A 17,431-nucleotide genomic window follows, 5' to 3' on the forward strand; every position below is an offset into this window, starting at 1 on the left:
GTTTTAATGTGTTGTGGCTGTTTCCAGGTATTCCATTCAATACTTACTTGTACAGTAATTTTATTACACATAGGATGTTAATATAGTCTAAGTTTTTAAAGAACGTTTATGTGTGGGTTAATAACTGTATAATAAATATCACATTATTATCTTTTTAGATAAGCCCTTGACAAAGGCATTTGTGACTGAAATGCATCGGACATATTGCATAAATAAAGAACCCGTCCTTTTCCTGGCATCTGTGAAATATATTTCTCTTTTGTGCACATCATTCTTGAATGCTTCCCTGTTTTGCTGTGTTTTTCTAGGTGGACTGATAACCACAGGCAATTCTCTGTTAAATTGCACTTCTCTTCCCACCCCACACCCACATCAGTCTAGGTTTTTCTGTCCTTGGTTTTCCCTAGCAAGGGTTATTGGGTTGTTTTTGTTTTGATTGTGTATTTTGTGTTTTTATGTTGTGATTTTATCCAGGGCACCACCCTGAGACCTATGGGTATAGGCCAGTATATACACTTTATAAATAAATTTTATAGATAATAATAATTAAATACCGTATTTTTCGCCCTATAGGACGCACCGCCCCATAAGGCGCACCTAGTTTTTTGGGGGGGAAATAAAGGGAAAAAATTATTTCCCCCCCCAGGCGCGGGGTTGGGGAAGCTTGAGCTTCCCTCGACCCCAGCCCCCAAACAGGCAGCTCTCTGCAAGCCGTGGGAGCCCAGCGCTGGCTCCCGCTGCTTGCGGAGAGGTCCGTGAAGCCTGGACGCCTGAGCTCAGCGCGTGCAGTCTTCAGCATGCAGGCAGCTCTCCGCAAGCAGCGGGAGCGCTCCCACTGCTTGTGGAGAGGTCCGCGAAGCCTGGACGCGCTGAGCTCAGCGCGCGCAGGCTTCAGCATGCAGGCAGCTCTCCGCAAGCAGCGGGAGCGCTCCCTCTGCTTGCGGAGAGGTCCGCGAAGCCTGGACGCCCTGAGCTCAGCGCACGCAGGCTTCAGCATGCAGGCAGCTCTCCGCAAGCAGCGGGAGCGCTCCCGCTGCTTACAGAGAGGTCCGCGAAGCCTGCATTCGCCCCATAGGACGCACACACATTTCCCCTTCATTTTTTGGGGGGAAAAAGTGCGTCCTATAGGGCGAAAAATACGGTAGTTTTAGGAAGAACTGGTGTTCTTTTTGCCTTTATAATACAGGTAGCATTCATTGCTGCTGCATATTGTGTAGGGTCCTAGAATATGCTCTACAAACTGACCAATGTGAGAGTGCAAACTCTCTAAATGTTGAGACCACTTCCTTCCAGGTAGCCCTGTAGCATATACATAGCACATGTGCGTAACAATGGAGGCTTTACAGCAATAACAAAACTGGAAATTAGAGAAGCAAGAGAGGAACTTTCCCAAATTTGAAGAGTGTGTAAAAGAGTTTTACTAAGTGCCGTGGGATTATAGAGATTTCCCCAGCTACCAAAAAATGTCAAGATGTCTCAGGACTGCACCTTAAAGAGAAGCGAACATTTTGCCTCAATAATTTTCTGAAGCTTAAAAAGTCAGCCACAGAGAAAGGCACACAAAGCGTAGGTAAGATCTGGGCTTTGTTGTGGTTGAAGTAATGGTACTTTCCCCTGCGTAAACTATTCCGTTACAGTGTTACCTAGCTGCAAAATTAATGAACCTTGGACAAATGTAACATTTTCATGCTTTCTTATTGAAAATACAGTGGTACCTTGGATTACAGACGCTTCAGGTTACAGATGCTTCAGGTTACAGACTCCGCTAACCCAGAAATATTACCTCGGGTTAAGAACTTTGCTTCAGGATGAGAACAGAAATAGTGCGGCGGCAGCAGGAGGCCCCATTAGCTAAAGTGGTACGTCAGGGTAAGAACAGTTTCAGGTTAAGAACGGTCCTCCAGAATGAATTAAGTTCTTAACCCGAGGTACCACTGTAAAGGGTGCAATCTTGCCTATTGTTAGGTCTCTTAAAATTCCATTGACTTCCATGTATGCAAAGTTGCAGTCTGTGCACAGTTGTGGAGCAGACCAGTAACTAGAGATCTGCTCTGCCTTGATAAGATAGTGGAGTGAGATTAATAGGCCTTTGGTGCAATGAGGACTGCAGATCTCTACTATGACCAGAATCAGCTACTGTCTGTATATTCAACAGGCTCTTTCTCTGTTTCCTCAAATAGACATAGTGTTGATATTTATTTGGGCCAGTCACTGTGGACTGCATTCAGGGAAGCACAAAGCAGTATTTGTATGTGTGTTTTGGTAAAGTTCATGCGGGGAAAAATGCTTAAAACAAGTAGCTTGAATAAAATAGGACTTATTTTTCCGGGTTATTTGTTTTCTAACACATGGCTTTTAGCATTAGCTTTTCTCCCATTCATCCAGAAGAGAAGGCTTAAAAGAGAGTTTCAGAACGCAAACTAAGGATGTAATTCACAGGATTGTGTGAGCAAATCTGCAATTTCCTATACCTATTTACACGGGAGTAAATCCAATTGAACTCCTGTGTAATTTACTTCTGAGTAAATGTGCACAGGATTGCTCTCCACAGCTGTAGCCCTTTGCTGACCTACTTAGAAGCAACTCCCCTTTGATCCTGTGGGTCTTATTTGGGTGTGCATAACAATATATTTATAGATATTCACACACATTCATGCACACAGGTTATTAGGATAAGAAGAACTGCAATTCTATGCAGAGTCCTGGGAGTAAGCTCCACTGAACTCAGCTGTGCTTACTTTAGACAGCATAACTCTGTGGTTGAACAAAAGATTTTCAGCCAACTGAAATGCATTCACTTTCTTTTAATTTAAAAATGCATACAAACTTGCAGAAATGTGTTAACATTTAATCTATTAGCATGATGTAGGAACCAAATAAGAGAAAATCAAAGCCATAATGAGCCTCTGTTTGATAACTCTCCACATTCTCTGATTTCCTCTATGCTAATCTGTCACAAACAAACTTGAAATGTTTCATTATCTCCTCATTCACTTGCCAGAGCAAGGGAGGTCAGCCAATTCCCCAATGCTCTGGCAGACAACATCATTCTTTATGCCCTGAAGAATGCTTCCCCCTCTATTACACCATCAGAGAGGTGGTGAGAGGCTGGTTGGGTTTTCTTGGAATTAAGATCACTAGGAACTGATGGCATTTCTGTGATTATAAGGTTTTATTTACCTATACAGTGGTACCTCTGGTTACAAACTTAATTCGTTCCGGAGGTCCGTTCTTAGCCTGAAACCATTCTAAACCTGAGGTACCACTTTAGCTAATGGGGCCTCCCACTGCTGCCAGCACACGATTTCTGTTCTCATCCTGTGGTAAAGTTCTTAACCCGAGGTACTATTTCCAGGGTAGCGGAGTCTGTAACCCGAAGTGTTTGTAACGCAAGGTGTTTGTAACCCGAGGTACCACTGTATATACATGCAGTGGCATAGTGTGCGGGGGGGGGGCACAGGGGCAGTTTCCCCCGGCTGAAAGTTGTTGGGGGTGCAAACTTTCAAAACCTCATGCTGCCTCAATACAGCTGCACACTTCCATTGCTGGGCTCCATTGAAAACGGCTTCTCCATGCGAACCAGGAAGTTACCTCTCCAGAAGTGTCTTTTCTTTTCTTATCTCTGCAGCTACAATCTCCTGGTTGACTCCGTTGCTGTTAAGCAGTTGAGCGTGCATGCATGTTCTGTCCTTTTCCCTCCCTCCCATCCCTCCCTCCGTGTGGCCCCGGCCTCTGGCAACCCGCACTATGCCACTGTATACACGCTGAGCATAAGATGGAAGGTTCACAGCATCAACACTCCAACAGAGTGAACCTAGAGTGAACAAAGTAAACAGGATAGCATGGGAGGAGGTGATTCCTCTGGTATTCGGCTCCAACCATTTAGACCTTTAAAAGTAATCAGCAACATTTTGAACTGCGCCCAGGGGCAAATTGGTAGTTGGTGCATTAATTGCAGGCTAAGCATATTGTGGTCTCATGGAGATGCACCTCCTAATGTCCTGGAAGCTGCATTCTGGAACGATTGCAGCTTCCAAAATTTATTCTGAAGTAGCTAGTATTGAACACAATAATTGCAGTAGTCCAATTGTGATGGACGTAAGGCAGCGATCATAAACCTTTGGGGGCCAGTGGACACATTTTCAGTGAACACATACGCTTATCCACCCAGATCGACCTCTTTAGCAGTCTTTTTTCACAGCCATTCAGCTTTCTCCAGTCTCAGTACTATATAAGATCAACATAGCTGCCTGAAGTTTTAGGTTCTCCTTGGGCACATGACTGTAGATTATCTTGGGGGTGTGGCAATGACCTCCTGCATTTCAAAAATTCACCATTGGGCAATTCTACCAAATTAATGGTAAATAAGTTTTTTTAAAGTCAGTAGAAAGCCTTGTCCTATTGATTCTATGCAGCACCAATTGCATTTATGGGAAACTGTGGGGTATGTACCCCAAAGCTTAAAACGCCTCTTGAATATAGTTTCAGTCGCTTCAGAAAGATTATTCAAGAGAATGTAGCTTCAGTCCAGACCTGCCATTTTTTGATGTCACAAGGGTGATGTAAAGCTAACACAGAATGTAGTAGTGGTTTTGTCATTTGCTCTGCAGATGTTAAAGGCACAGCTGCTTGGGAGAAACATCTTACATTGACTACTGCATTGATTTTTTCAACATGTAGATAACACCCTAATAGGAAAATATGTCCTGTGGTGGTTCTAATGTATATAAAGGACTGTTTGAGGCCCCATTGTGTTATCTTGCATAGGTCCAGCCTTGCGCCATATGCTCCTATTGCAATATTGGCCTAGGGATTTCAAGCATAGCAGGGATTTTTAAAGACACTTTGTAGCCTTGACTCCAAAACAAGGGCCTGGATATGATTAATATATTTAAGGGCAGGCAATGAGAACAGGAAATCCAATCTTCCCTTTTTTCTATATATAGTAAATGCCTTAAAGATAAGCACATAATGGCTTGTATAAATATATTTAAAATGTGTTTTGTAGGCACATATTTTCAATATGTTGTCATGATAAGAACCACATGTAGAGCCTGAAAAATTATGTGAAACTATGTCGAGAGCTTGCCCATAAGTAAAAGTTATGTGCAGTGTATGTATGTGTAAATATTTAGCTGGAAGAATTGGCCGCATGAGAACTGCTTCAGAATGATCCTGGAGACAGGAAGCCACAAATTATAGCTCTGAAATTTACCATGCTTGTATTTCTACATAAATAAAACCAACTGGAAAGTCTGAAAGAAAAAGAACACAAGTAGGGAGGGCAGATCAGAGAGAAAAATGATGTAAAAACAATTTCCTTGGCTCAGATCAGAGGATTTAAGCTTATTAAAACATGGAAGAACAGCCTGGGAATAAACAATCTTCCCAGCTTTAGTCTAAATTCTGTATAAGCTTAGGACTAGTTCGCAAAAAAATACTCATTTTCCACGTGATCAGTCCTAGCCATCCTTGAGAATATGGACAAACATAATCTCTTTATTGTCTTAATATGGATGTCTGCAGCAGCAATAATCTACATGCTTATTTTGACTCAATTATTCACAGAATCAAAGAATTTTAGAGTTGGAAGGGACTTGTGGTGGCTTATTGACCGGCAGTTGCAACAATAGTAATTGCTTCTGTGATATCTGTTATCGCCCAGTTTGTACATTTTATATTTGTCCACAACACCATTGTCTTGACGATGTTTCCGTTTGTTTGGATGTATGGAGAAAGTGCTGTGTGAATCAAAGTTGGGTCAAAGCATTAATCTTTACTATGGTGATTAATGCCATTTGGTTTTTAGCACCAAATTCTGCAACAATTAGGACGCGGGTGGCACTGTGGTCTAAACCACTGAGCCTAGGGTTTACTGATCAGAAGGTCGGCGGTTTGAATCCCCACGACGGGGTGAGCTCCTGCTGTTTGGTCCCTGCTCCTGCCCACCTAGCAGTTCGAAAGCACGTCAAAGTGCAAGTAGATAAATAGGTACCACTCCAGCGGGAAGGTAAACTGCATTTCCGTGCGCTGCTCTGGTTCACCAGAAGCGGCTTAGCCATGCTGGCCACATAATCCGGAAGCTGTCTGTGGACAAACGCTAGCTCCCTCAGCCAGTAAAGCGAGAAGAGCGCCGCAACCCCAGAGTTGTCTGCGACTGGACCTAACGGTCAGGGGTACCTTTACCTATACCTCTGCAACAATTAGATGGACATGCAGTAGATAACAGAATGCCCCATGCTACTTTTCATTGCAGGTTGGATGTGTGTGTCATATTTGTAAAGGCTTCTTTACATAAGAAAACTGTCTCACATTGAAACTAGCAGGGAGCTGTTTGAGTTTAAAACTTCCCCTCTGTTGTGCTAGGTTCTTTTCACTTGTTGGGTGTCTGTATGGTGGAGCATCTAAAAATAGCATTCCCTACAAACATCTAGAAGTGGAACAGCCCAGTGTGTATACACCAGGAAATTGTTGGTTGTTTCTCCAGTTCTAAAGCTTTGCTTTAGGTAAAATTGAAGGTATTTGTTATGAGCTTGCCCTTTCTGGCTCACTGCAAATGAGTCAGTCTCTATGGCTTTAACGAAAAGGATTGTGATTGGGAGTCTGCTATTTTGAGAAAAGCATACAAATGTTCCTTAATGGCCAAGGCCTATCAGGAGGGCCATTTGGCCTGGAGCCTCCATCTCAAAGGAAGCCTCAGATTCAACGTGCTGGTTTTTTGGCATCTGATAAGTTTTGCAACTCATTTTTGGACCAAAATGTGACATTTTCACAGCTTAGAACTGTACATTTCAGTGAGGAAGAGATGTGATTTGCTGAAATACATTTCACATTCCATCTGTATGTTTAGTTCTCAGACTTCCTCTCATGCAGATCATTTCTATGCCTTGCTTTGAGTCGCAAGCAAGCAAGGAGGCAGCTTTTGGTGGTTGAATGCAGGGTGCCTTGCAGACCAAGAGGAGAGAAAACTGAGAACTTCTAGGTGGCGTTAAATGGAAACCTGAGTTGGAGGGCAGCTTTTGGCAGACTGCCCAACTTGCTCTGTATGGAACCTCTGCCTGCAATAGAATAATAATAATAATTTTATTATTGATAGCCCGCCCATCTGACTGGGTTTCCCCAGCCACTCTCTGCATGTATATTTGTAAGTAAGGCAAAGATTACAAAGAAACTATAAGTTTCCACTGTTCTCTCATACAAAGGAATTCAAACCTCTGGCAGAGTGAGATGATAGCTAGGAATGGGAGAATCTGCCAATTTCAGCTCCTCTCAATTTCTCATGTTTGCAGGCTGGAGAACTGTATGCAGAATTTGGATAAGTTTGAATTTCAATGAATGGCTGTGTTTTGGTTTGGGCATTGGTTCAGAAACTATCGGTTAGATAAATTCACCTTTAAATGCCAGCTGAATAGACTTTCTCCCTCATTCCTTGCAATAACGGCTGGTGGTAAGGAAAACATATAGGTATAAAAAGAGAATTCCCTGGATTCCAAGATACAGATTTGGAGCAAGGACTCTTTGGCGAGAGAAACCTGGCAGAAATTTAAAACCACAAAGTATGCTGCAAAGTAAAGCGTGGAAATATAGGCTTCAAAATATGTGCCCTTGTGAGTCCCAAAAATGTCCTCTGATCGTAAGAAAGGATACCATCAGGGTCAATGGGACAAATGAGAGGCAAGCAGGCATGTTTGTACAGAAGAAGGCCCTTCAGATATCCTGGCTCCAGACTAAAAGGCTTGAAAGGTTAGCACTAAACAAATCAGATTCCTCCAGATTGACATCCAATTTGTTTCTCGACTCAGTTCAAAGTCCTGAAACCTCAGCTGGTTTACATGCTGCAGCCAGGCAATTTTCAATACAGGAGTTAAATATTCCCAGTTAGCAGCTCTAGTTAACAATCTTACCAAGTGAAGTTTCTGGATACTTTTGAAAGGCAGTCCCACATAGATCACACTGCAGTAGTCCAGACATGATGTATGTTAGGCATGTGTTACAGTGACCTGATCTCTAGTGTCTAGGAATGACAAACTGGAGGCACCAGCCTAAAATGGGCAAAGGCACATCTGCCTTTCACTATCATGCCGGTAGTATTGGGTCCAGAAGCACCCCAGGACTAAAAATCTGCATTTTAAAGGGAGGTGCTACCCCATCCAACATCCAAGCTGAATTGTATTGCTGGATCAGTAGTTTGACTGACCTTGCCTGAATTCAGCTCACATCTTATTCATTACCACCTCCAGACATTGATCCAGAACTTCAACAGCCTGTGACTTAAACAGCACTTAAAACTGAGTGTCATTTGCATGCATATTGCATAGAACTGAGTGGCAAACAAATGCCACGAGGGCCAAAGAAACAGAATCAGTGGTATGCTTTCCTTGCTGGCTCTATAAATAAGCATAAAAATAACTTTATTGTTCTGTCGTCAGAGATGGCAATAATGAACGTGGCATTGAAATAGTTACCTGTGTTGGAACCATGACGATTTAAAGGAATTAATGCTCTTAGGCTGAAATCCTACACACACATATCTGAAAGTAAATCCTATCGAACAGAGTGGCACTGACTTCTGATTAAACTTGCTTAGAATTGTGCCATATCTGTTAGTTGTTATGCCCTCACAGCTAATAAAAGGTTCTAACTTCTGGTTTTATGTTAGCAACCCCTAGCATTCTTATGGAATAATTCCTTCCGCAGTACTTTGGGAATGACATGTTTGTGGTATAGATGCTGATTTTAAAAATTATTTTTAAACACAGCATATGTTTTACTATTAACATGTAACTTGCTAAGTGTTATTAGCAGTATATGTGTGTTTATTCTCCAGAGATTTAGTAACCTATTTTCTTTGCACTGTGTAGGGCAGGGCTATTAAATGTGAAGCTTAAATTAAACTGTGTAGCATTTAAGAGCCAGTTAAAACTAGTGGGATCTTGAAAAATCTTGCAGTACTTTGGTGTTTGCCTCATGGACATTACACTGATAACATGATTACCTCAGCTAAATAGGCTCACTGTAAAGCAAAACAACTCTGAGTTTATTCTTGTAGTTTGGGAGTGGGAACCATTGGCCCTTCAGATATTACTAAACTACAACTTCTACCAGCCCTAGCAGACGTGGCCAATGGGCAGGGATGATGGGAGCTGTAGTTAAGTGACATCTGGAGGGTCATGTTCCCCATACCTAATGTAGATAGCAGTTACTTTGGTCTAAGCAGGAAATTGTTTTGAGTCTGAGCTTGCCAGGTCACCCCTAGAATCACAGAATCACGGAATCATAGAACTGCAAAGTTGGAAGGGAGCATGAGGATCATCTAGTCCAAGCTAGTAACTGTGAGAAGCGAAGTTACAGGGAACCAGGCAGAGCACCATCTCGGTTGTGGCGCCCGCCCTGTGGAGCGCCCTCCCATCAGATGTCAAGGAAATAAACAACTATCTGACTTTTAGAAGACATCTGAAGGCAGCCCTGTTTAGGGAAGTTTTTCATGTCTGATGTTTTATTGTATTTTTAATATTTTGTTGGAAGCCGCCCAGAGTGGCTGGGGAACCCCAGCCAGATGGGCGGAGTATAAATAATAAATTATTGTTATTATCATTATTAAGCTCCTGCAATGCAGGAATTTATGCCCCACCTGGGGTTTGAACCCACGACCCTGAGATTAAGCATCTCACACTCTACCAACTGAGCTATTATTGGTCAGAAGCAGCTTTCCAGGAACAAAGTAAGGACAAGAGCCTTCAGAGATTCTTTGAGCACCTTCAAAACACATTTACTTCACACATGTATTGCCATATGTACGTATCTCTATACATGTACCCTCCAACACTTTAAAGCCAAAATTCAGGATGCCATCTTTTTTGTTATTGCAAGAGAATGGTTGCTGTGATCTCATGCATTTTTGCACTTCAAACCCCTCAAAGTGCTTTTTTGAGGGATGGCATCCCAAATTGAGAGTTTTGAGGCACCACACGATATCACGGGCCCCCAAAAACACTTTTTTGGGGGGAAATCATGCCACAAAATTGCACAAGATCACAGCAGCCCTAATGGTCACTGTTCTCCTATGATAAAAAAATGGGATGCCCCAGTTTTTCCAGGACACTTGCAGTGGTATGCATACACCTGGGATTACAGAGCAGGAGTTACCCTGAACATATGACTTTACTTGCTTGCTTTCTGTGTATCAGGCTGCTCCTCCAAAGCAAGGAGCACAGCAGAGAGGGGAAGGTGGTGTGTTACTGCTGCTGCTGCTGTGATAATGCTTATAAGAAAAAGAAAAATAACTTCATGCCTTTAGCTTTGCCTGAGAATAACAGGCTCCCACAACCTCACTCTTTGTGGGCGCGGATGAACGGATCCTGGGGCTCCCATATAATTAAAAACAAAAACAAACCACACCCTAATTGCAAACCATGCTCTCCTCCAGTTATAATGTTATTAGGTATATATATAAAAAGACATGTGCCTTTGTGGTTAAGGACTTTGCAGCCTAGATGGTAGTTAATGGTTAAACAGCTCATGGATTGAAAATGAATAAAGTTTGTACTATAGCATACATGTATTGTGTGTAATCGGAGCTTTGATGTTGGGCCTTTATAATACAAGTACTATGACTTGTATTTCTTTATGAAAATGGAAAATACTTTCATTTAAGTCCACCTCCACATTCAGTCAAAAGGAATGATGAATTTGTGGCTTGCTGGGGGGCTTTTAAGGTCTATAAACCACCTACATTTTCCTTCCAATCATTAATAATCACTATAAAACTCTTATCATAGAGAAGTCTTTGACAACAAAATTGTAGGCCTCTTGCAAACCCTTCCCTTGAGATATAGGGGTAGAAACACAAATGCCCTAAATTGCAATCCTTTACACACTTGCCTGGGAATAAGTTCCATCGAACCTAATGAGGTTTAATTCTGAGCAGATAGACTTACTCAGCAGTAAGCCCCATTGAGCACAATGGTACATACAGAATTGAGGTCTAAATATTTCCCCTTCAAATCAGTAGGACTGTGTTCACTGTTTTCTCTGTGTAAAAAAATTTCAGCTACATATACTAATGCTATGATGTTAAACAAACATTTCAGGAAACGAGTGATTCAAATGTTTGGCATTACACTGTAGATATGTTGCTGCTTTTTGAACTCCAGTGGTACATCTATTGTTAATTATCCTAACCAACCTTGAAATCTAATGAAATAGCAAAAGTAAAGAAATAGATACTGCCCCCATGTGGAAACTAGCAAAGAGAAAATAGCACTAAGAGTAGCTCCTGAACAGATGCACCAGGGCAGTTATTGAAAACTAATCTGTCTGTCTGTCTATAATAAAATCTAATTAATGACTTTTTAAAAATTGCTTGCTTAATCATTCAATGAGCATTAGTGTTGTGCAAGATCTTCCAGACTAAAAATTACAAAATAAAGGACAGAGTTGGCCTTTTATTTCTGACTTATGTAATTTTATATATCGCTACAGAGATAGCTGCAATATTGCAAGTCCTTGAATTGGAATGAATATTTCTAATTAGGCAAACCTTGCATTCTTTGCTTTTGAGCATGGGTTCCCAAACTGTGGTCCATGCGCTTAATTTAGGTGGTTTGTTTTGTGTCTGTAAAAATATGATTAAAAACCATTTAACTCCTCACACAGCCTAGAACAATTGTTACAACAGGTAGAAAAATAATTTAAGTGGTCTGCCAAGAGCCTCAGCAATTTACAAGGGGTGGGAGGTGGGGGGAGTTTGGGACCCATTGCTTAGAGTGCTCAAAGAATTTCAGATAAGTTGTGCTAACATTGATTAAGGTGTGGTTAAGAGTTATGAAGAAGATTCTTTGAAGCATGTTGCCATGTTGCTTGCTGGCAAAGTTTTTTTGGAAGACGAACACATCACGTATGTACAGCTAGAATTAGTTGGATAAGAAAAACTGACAATAAAATAGCTGATCTGAGGAAAAAAGTTTATGCCTGCATTATGCAGTGGCGGGTGGGAAGAAGGTAGATAAAAATCTGTTTGGTTGATCTGTAAGTTCTTTTTAAATTGGCTACTCTAAAGGAGGAGTCGGGAGAAAAGTAGGAAACTTTTTTGAAATGGCAGTAAACTCTTTACTTATGCTGAAAACAAATTCATGGGTTGATAGATTCCTGGCCCTAAATTCTAAATGTCTGTCTTGAGCAGGGGTCAGCAAACTTTTTCAGCTGTGGGCTGGTCCACCGTCTCTCAGACCATGTGGTGGGCCGGACTATATTTTGGGGAAAAAATATGAATGAATTCCTATGCCCCACAAATAACCCAGAGGTGCATTTTAAATAAAAGCACACATTCTACTCATGTAAAAATACACTGATTCCCTGACTGTCCGGGGGCTGGATTGAGAAGGCGATTGGGCTGCATCTGTCCCCCGGGCCTTAGGTTGCCTTCCCCTTGTCTTGAATTTTTCCACTTGACCTTCTTCAGTGGTTCTAAAGGTACAGGTAAAGGACCCCTGACAGTTAAGTCCAGTCGCAGACAACTCTGGGGCTACGGAGATCATCTTGCTTTACAGGCTGAGGGAGCCAGCATTCGTCTGCAGACAGTTTTTCCAGGTCATGTGGCCAGCATGACTAAGCCGCTTCTGGTGCAACGGAACACCGAAACCAGAGCAGCGCACGGAAACGCCGCTTACCTTCCCACCGGAGTGGTACCTATTAACAACTTGCACCTTTGGGCATGCTTTTGAACTTTCCTGCTAGGTTGGCAGGAGCTGGGAGCGAGCAATGGAAGCAATTAGCAAGCCCAAGAGTCCCACCCGCGTCCCTTTGGTGGTCCTAGAAAGGTAAACCGTTTACCTTCCCACCACAGTGGTATCTTTTTATCTACTTGCACTGGCATGCTTTCAAGTTGCTAGGTTGGCAGGAGCTGGGACAGAGCAACGGGAGCTCACCCATTGCGGGGATTCGAACCACCGACCTTCCGACCGGCAAGCCCAAGAGGCTCAGCGGTTTAGACCACAGACCCACCCGTGTCCCTGCCAAACTCATTAGATCATTTCCCATAACCTTGATGGCTGCCCGCCTCTATGATACAGGTACTCCTGTCCCCCCCCCCCCCAGGAGGGCTAATAGTAGCTTGGGAAGTAATTTAGATCAGGAAAATGGCACAGGAGATTGGGTTAAGCAACACACCAGTGCTCTTCCTCCAATGAATTTAGAACAAAACCTTCCCATATCTGTGGAAGCTTTAAATTAAGTAAAAAAATTCAGGAGCCCGTGTCACATCTGTTTCATACTTTATCTCATGCTGGGGAAAAATGAATCTGAAGATAAACTGCCCGAGGGTTGAGGAGGAGTGCTAATCCTGCCTTACATAGAGGAAACAAGTTTTTAGGCTGGTGGGTGGATGGCTTCTATTTGCAGCACAGCTGTAGGTGGGGGTGACTGGTGTTGAGGGGTTTGACAGGGGACCCGGGCCAGGGGTGTGGGTGAGCTGCTAGCTCTGTCTGAATCATTACACACAGAGGATCTACTGAGAGCAATGGGCCTTGGTGAGTCATCCGCCAAGTTCACTTTGCGTGGGTATCACACTAGAGTTGAATTGGGTAGACTTATATTGTAGCTGCTTAGGGCTATAAGCAATTGCCAGTGACAAAGTTTTGGTGCGTAGAAGTGAAGCTCTTTCTCCCTTGTCATGGGTAAGATAGAGTTGTGCCATTTGACCTTAGGGAACAGCTGAACAAATGCCCTGTTTGTACTCTGGTGCCCCCTCCCAACTGTTGGTACATTAAACCACGCTGGGCATCTTGCACCAACTAGAGAATGCCAGGAAGCTGCGTTCTCCCCCACAAGTGACTCTCAGGATGATTCTTTCCCGATGTGCTTCTGCAACACACAATACTGTAAGATATAAGCACACAATACTGTACTGTAGCAGAGTCCAAGCAGAAGCTAGGCATCTGAGCTACTTTATTATATACAAGTGTTACAGAACAAAGGAAACATGGCTCCTCTTTCTTTCTTCTTCTCCGAGAGAGAACAGACTAAAAGCAATAGTACAACATAACGGAACAGTGTAACTGAACTTCCATTCTCATGACTCCAATAGTATGGAATGTCAACACAGACATTGATTTTGCAATGTTTCTGTAGATAGTCTTTAAATTTCTACCAATCTTCTTCCACCAGCTCTTCTCCCTGGTCTCGGATTCTGCTGGTCATTTCCACCAATTCCATATAGTCCATCACCTTCATCTGCCATTCTTCCAGAGTGGGTAGTTCTTGTGTCTTCCAATACTTCGCAATGAGTATTCTTGCTGCTGTTGTAGCATACATAAAGAAAGTTCTGTCTTTAACACCAATTGGCCAACCATGCCCAGGTTTGACAGGGAACCCGGGCCAGGGGTGTGGGTGAGCTGCTAGCTCTGTCTGAACTTTCTTATTGCACTTTCAGGATAATTGGGATCTCAAACCTGACTTACTGAGGGCTACCTATGTGTGCTGCCCTCAGGGCTGACCCAAGACATTTTGGCACCAGTGTTATGAGAGAGGGACAAAAACTTCTCTCTCTGCACTTCATGCATAATTTTATGAACTTCTATCCTGTTGCCTCTTACTCCCCCTCCTTTTTTTATAAATCAAAAAGTACGAAATGATGCAATCTTTCCTCATGGTAACCACTTAGATTGCTGCACTCAAACGCTTTTATTTATTTATTTTCGTAAAATTTATAAGCCGTCTGATCGTATAAAACCCCCTGCAAAGCGACTTGCAAAAAGATAACTTTAGAAAAACAAGAAAACCAAGGGGGGAAATCACAAACATAAAGAACTCAAAATACTAAAACTGATTAAAATTACCTCAACTTTCTAAGCATCTGGGTAGGCTTGTCTGAACGAGAATGTTTTTAGCAGGTGCTGAAAGAGTGGAATAAAGCAGAGGAGTTAAGTGTTGCTGGTTGTTGTTTTTTTTTAAAAAAGAAGAAACATAAAACTTGTCTCTATGGAAATAATTATCATTGAAAAGCAGTGGGAAATTGAGGAGGCTGACCTTGGCTGCTTTAGTGGTTTCTCTTCTATATGTATTGCAGCAGAGTCAGTGACTTAAGAAAAGCAACCAGTCAGCTCTCCACTGACTTTTCTGTGAGAGAGGCTGGCTCTGTTTAAATGAGGAGTGTGGCTCAGGGTCTCTGTGTCTTTTGTGCCATTCCCTCAATTTCCTGCTTCTTTAACTTTTTATTTTTATTATTAAAAAGTTTGCTTACAGGGTGGCAGGGTGCCCTGCAAAGTTCCGTGCGAACCACACACCAGCTTAGTTTGCTTTCCGGTTGTGACACCTATCATGATACAGTAGTTGGATGTCATGTGTGGATGATATTGACAGGTGACAGGAAGCTTATGAGTACATGCAATAGCTGGACTGTGTGGAGAAGGAGAAGAGTGCAAGAGATGCAATGTAAGATGTTGGACAAGACTTGTTTTAGCTTAAAATGCGCACAGACAGAAGTTCTTGCCAATTGATGGCGAGTGGGGCAGAGGTCCCATTCCAAATTCACATGAACTTGAAAAAGCAGCCCTAATTTTAGTGGTGCAGAATAGCAGTGTTCTTCAACCTTGACCCCCCCCTAGATGCTGCTGGACTACAACTCCCATCATCCCCAGATGGTTCCACCAATGGTGAGGTTGAAGTACACTGACATAGAGGATAAAGGAGGAGTTAAAGGAGATAGCTCTGGGTTGCATCATTAAATACAACTGCGTTTCTTGTGTGTCCACAGTCATGTTAGCCTGTATAGTGAACATGACAACACAATTCACATGCTCAATATGTTTCTTGGCTACGTAGGTTAAGAATTAGGGAACCTGACTGCTTCTGCTTAATCTTGACTGAGCAAAATTATTATGCCCCCTCTCTTCAACTCCAAAAAACAGTTTGGTCTCAACTGGAAATTGTTATGCCAGCCAGCTTATTCTCTTTGGTTTGCCTGCTCATGACTTTTCCACCAGTTTCCTCTTGGGTAATCTTTCATTGCAACCAATTTGAGTAAGAAGAGTTTCCTGTCTCCTCTGAGAAGGTAGAGAAAGTGGCCGCGCCAGAGGGGGGTCTCTTGAATTCCTGACTCCTGGGTATGTGCAACTTGCTCCTCTAAATTTTCAATGAAATGCTGTTCTGGTGTTTACCTCCTGTGTGATATAGTAGGCTAGGAGTTATGATGCATTCACAATAATGTTGCTTTTATTTTTCAAAGATCAGTACTACTTCCTCTTTTCCTCTGGTTAGACAATGCTTGCGATTGATTGAAGGAGACAAAATTAAGCAGTTTATACCAACGAGGTTTTACAAAAAAAGAGATGAGATTTACAGCGCAATCATATATGATCAGAATTAAGTCCCGTTATTTTCAGTGTGACTTATTCCTAGGCAAGTGTGGAGTGGTTAGAATGTTTGACTAGGATCTGGGACATCAGGGTTAAAACCCGCACTTAGCCGTGAAGCTCATTGGGCCAATCACTCACTCTCCGCCTAACCTTCCTCACAGGGATGTTGTGAAGATGAAATGGGGACGGGGAGAACTATGTGCCCGACCTTGAGCTCCTTGGAAGAAAGGTGGGGTATAAATGTAATAACTAATAAGAATAATTCTGGATCACAGCACATATATTGAAATTAAGGTAGAAAGTGCCAGTGCTTGATTAAATTGTCCCTGTTGTGTTCAGTTATCTATAAACTGAGAAACAGTGTGCACATGTTAGGCATAATCCCTATATATCCTGTATCTAATACAGTGGTACCTCAGGTTAAGTACTTAATTCGTTCCGGAGGTCCATACTTAACCTGAAACTGTTCTTAACCTGAAGCACCACTTTAGCTAATGGGGCCTCCTGCTGCTGCCGTGCCGCTGGAGCATGATTTCTGTTCTCATCCTGAAGCAAAGTACTTAACCCGAGGTAATATTTCTGGGTTAGTGGAGTCTGTAACCTGAAGCGTATGTAACCTGAAGTATATGTAACCTGAGGTACCACTGTATGTCACTTCTTAGCAAATGCTGCATTTTGATACTGCATTTCTCCCCAAGTTAGCTTTTGAGAAAAAGAATGACCCAGCTGTGTTTTAAGTTGTCAATGTGTACACAGCCTCTCCTTGCAGAGCTTAATCCATTTCCCCACCAGAGAAATAGCTGTATTAGCCTCTTGCAGCAATAAAATAAAATAAAAGCAATTAAAGGCCTTATGGCACCTTAAAGGGTAGCAAATTTGGCACAAGCTTTTGTAGGCTGCAGTCCACTTCATCAGATTCATCCAGTGTTATCCTGACTTGCAGGCTATCTATACATGGTTTGGGGCAGTGGATTGTGAACAACGCAGTCAGAAGGAAAGGAAATGCAGAAAAGAACAGATTATGATAATTACGCATGTAACAATGACTGTTTGTGGGATAAAACCCAGCTGTGTTGATA

General features: G+C 42.4%; 1 protein-coding gene across 4 annotated transcripts in view; it reads left to right on the forward strand.

The window, feature by feature from the left end:
* The first annotated feature begins 1,549 nt into the window (after nt 1-1,549).
* The window catches only part of IPCEF1 (interaction protein for cytohesin exchange factors 1), a 53,684-nt gene continuing 37,802 nt past the window's right edge, over nt 1,550-17,431 (forward strand). The window contains exon 1 of one of the 4 annotated variants that reach the window (XM_083434209.1): nt 1,550-1,570. The gene's annotated coding sequence lies outside the window, so the exon portion shown is untranslated. Of the gene's footprint in view, nt 1,571-16,008; nt 16,101-16,561; nt 16,582-17,431 lie in introns of those variants that run through there. The other 3 variants (XM_083434210.1, XM_083434207.1, XM_083434208.1) reach the window with 3 other exon arrangements.

This window comes from Podarcis tiliguerta, assembly GCF_965153285.1.
Source record: "Podarcis tiliguerta genome assembly, chromosome: 3".
NCBI lineage: Eukaryota > Metazoa > Chordata > Lepidosauria > Squamata > Lacertidae > Podarcis > Podarcis tiliguerta.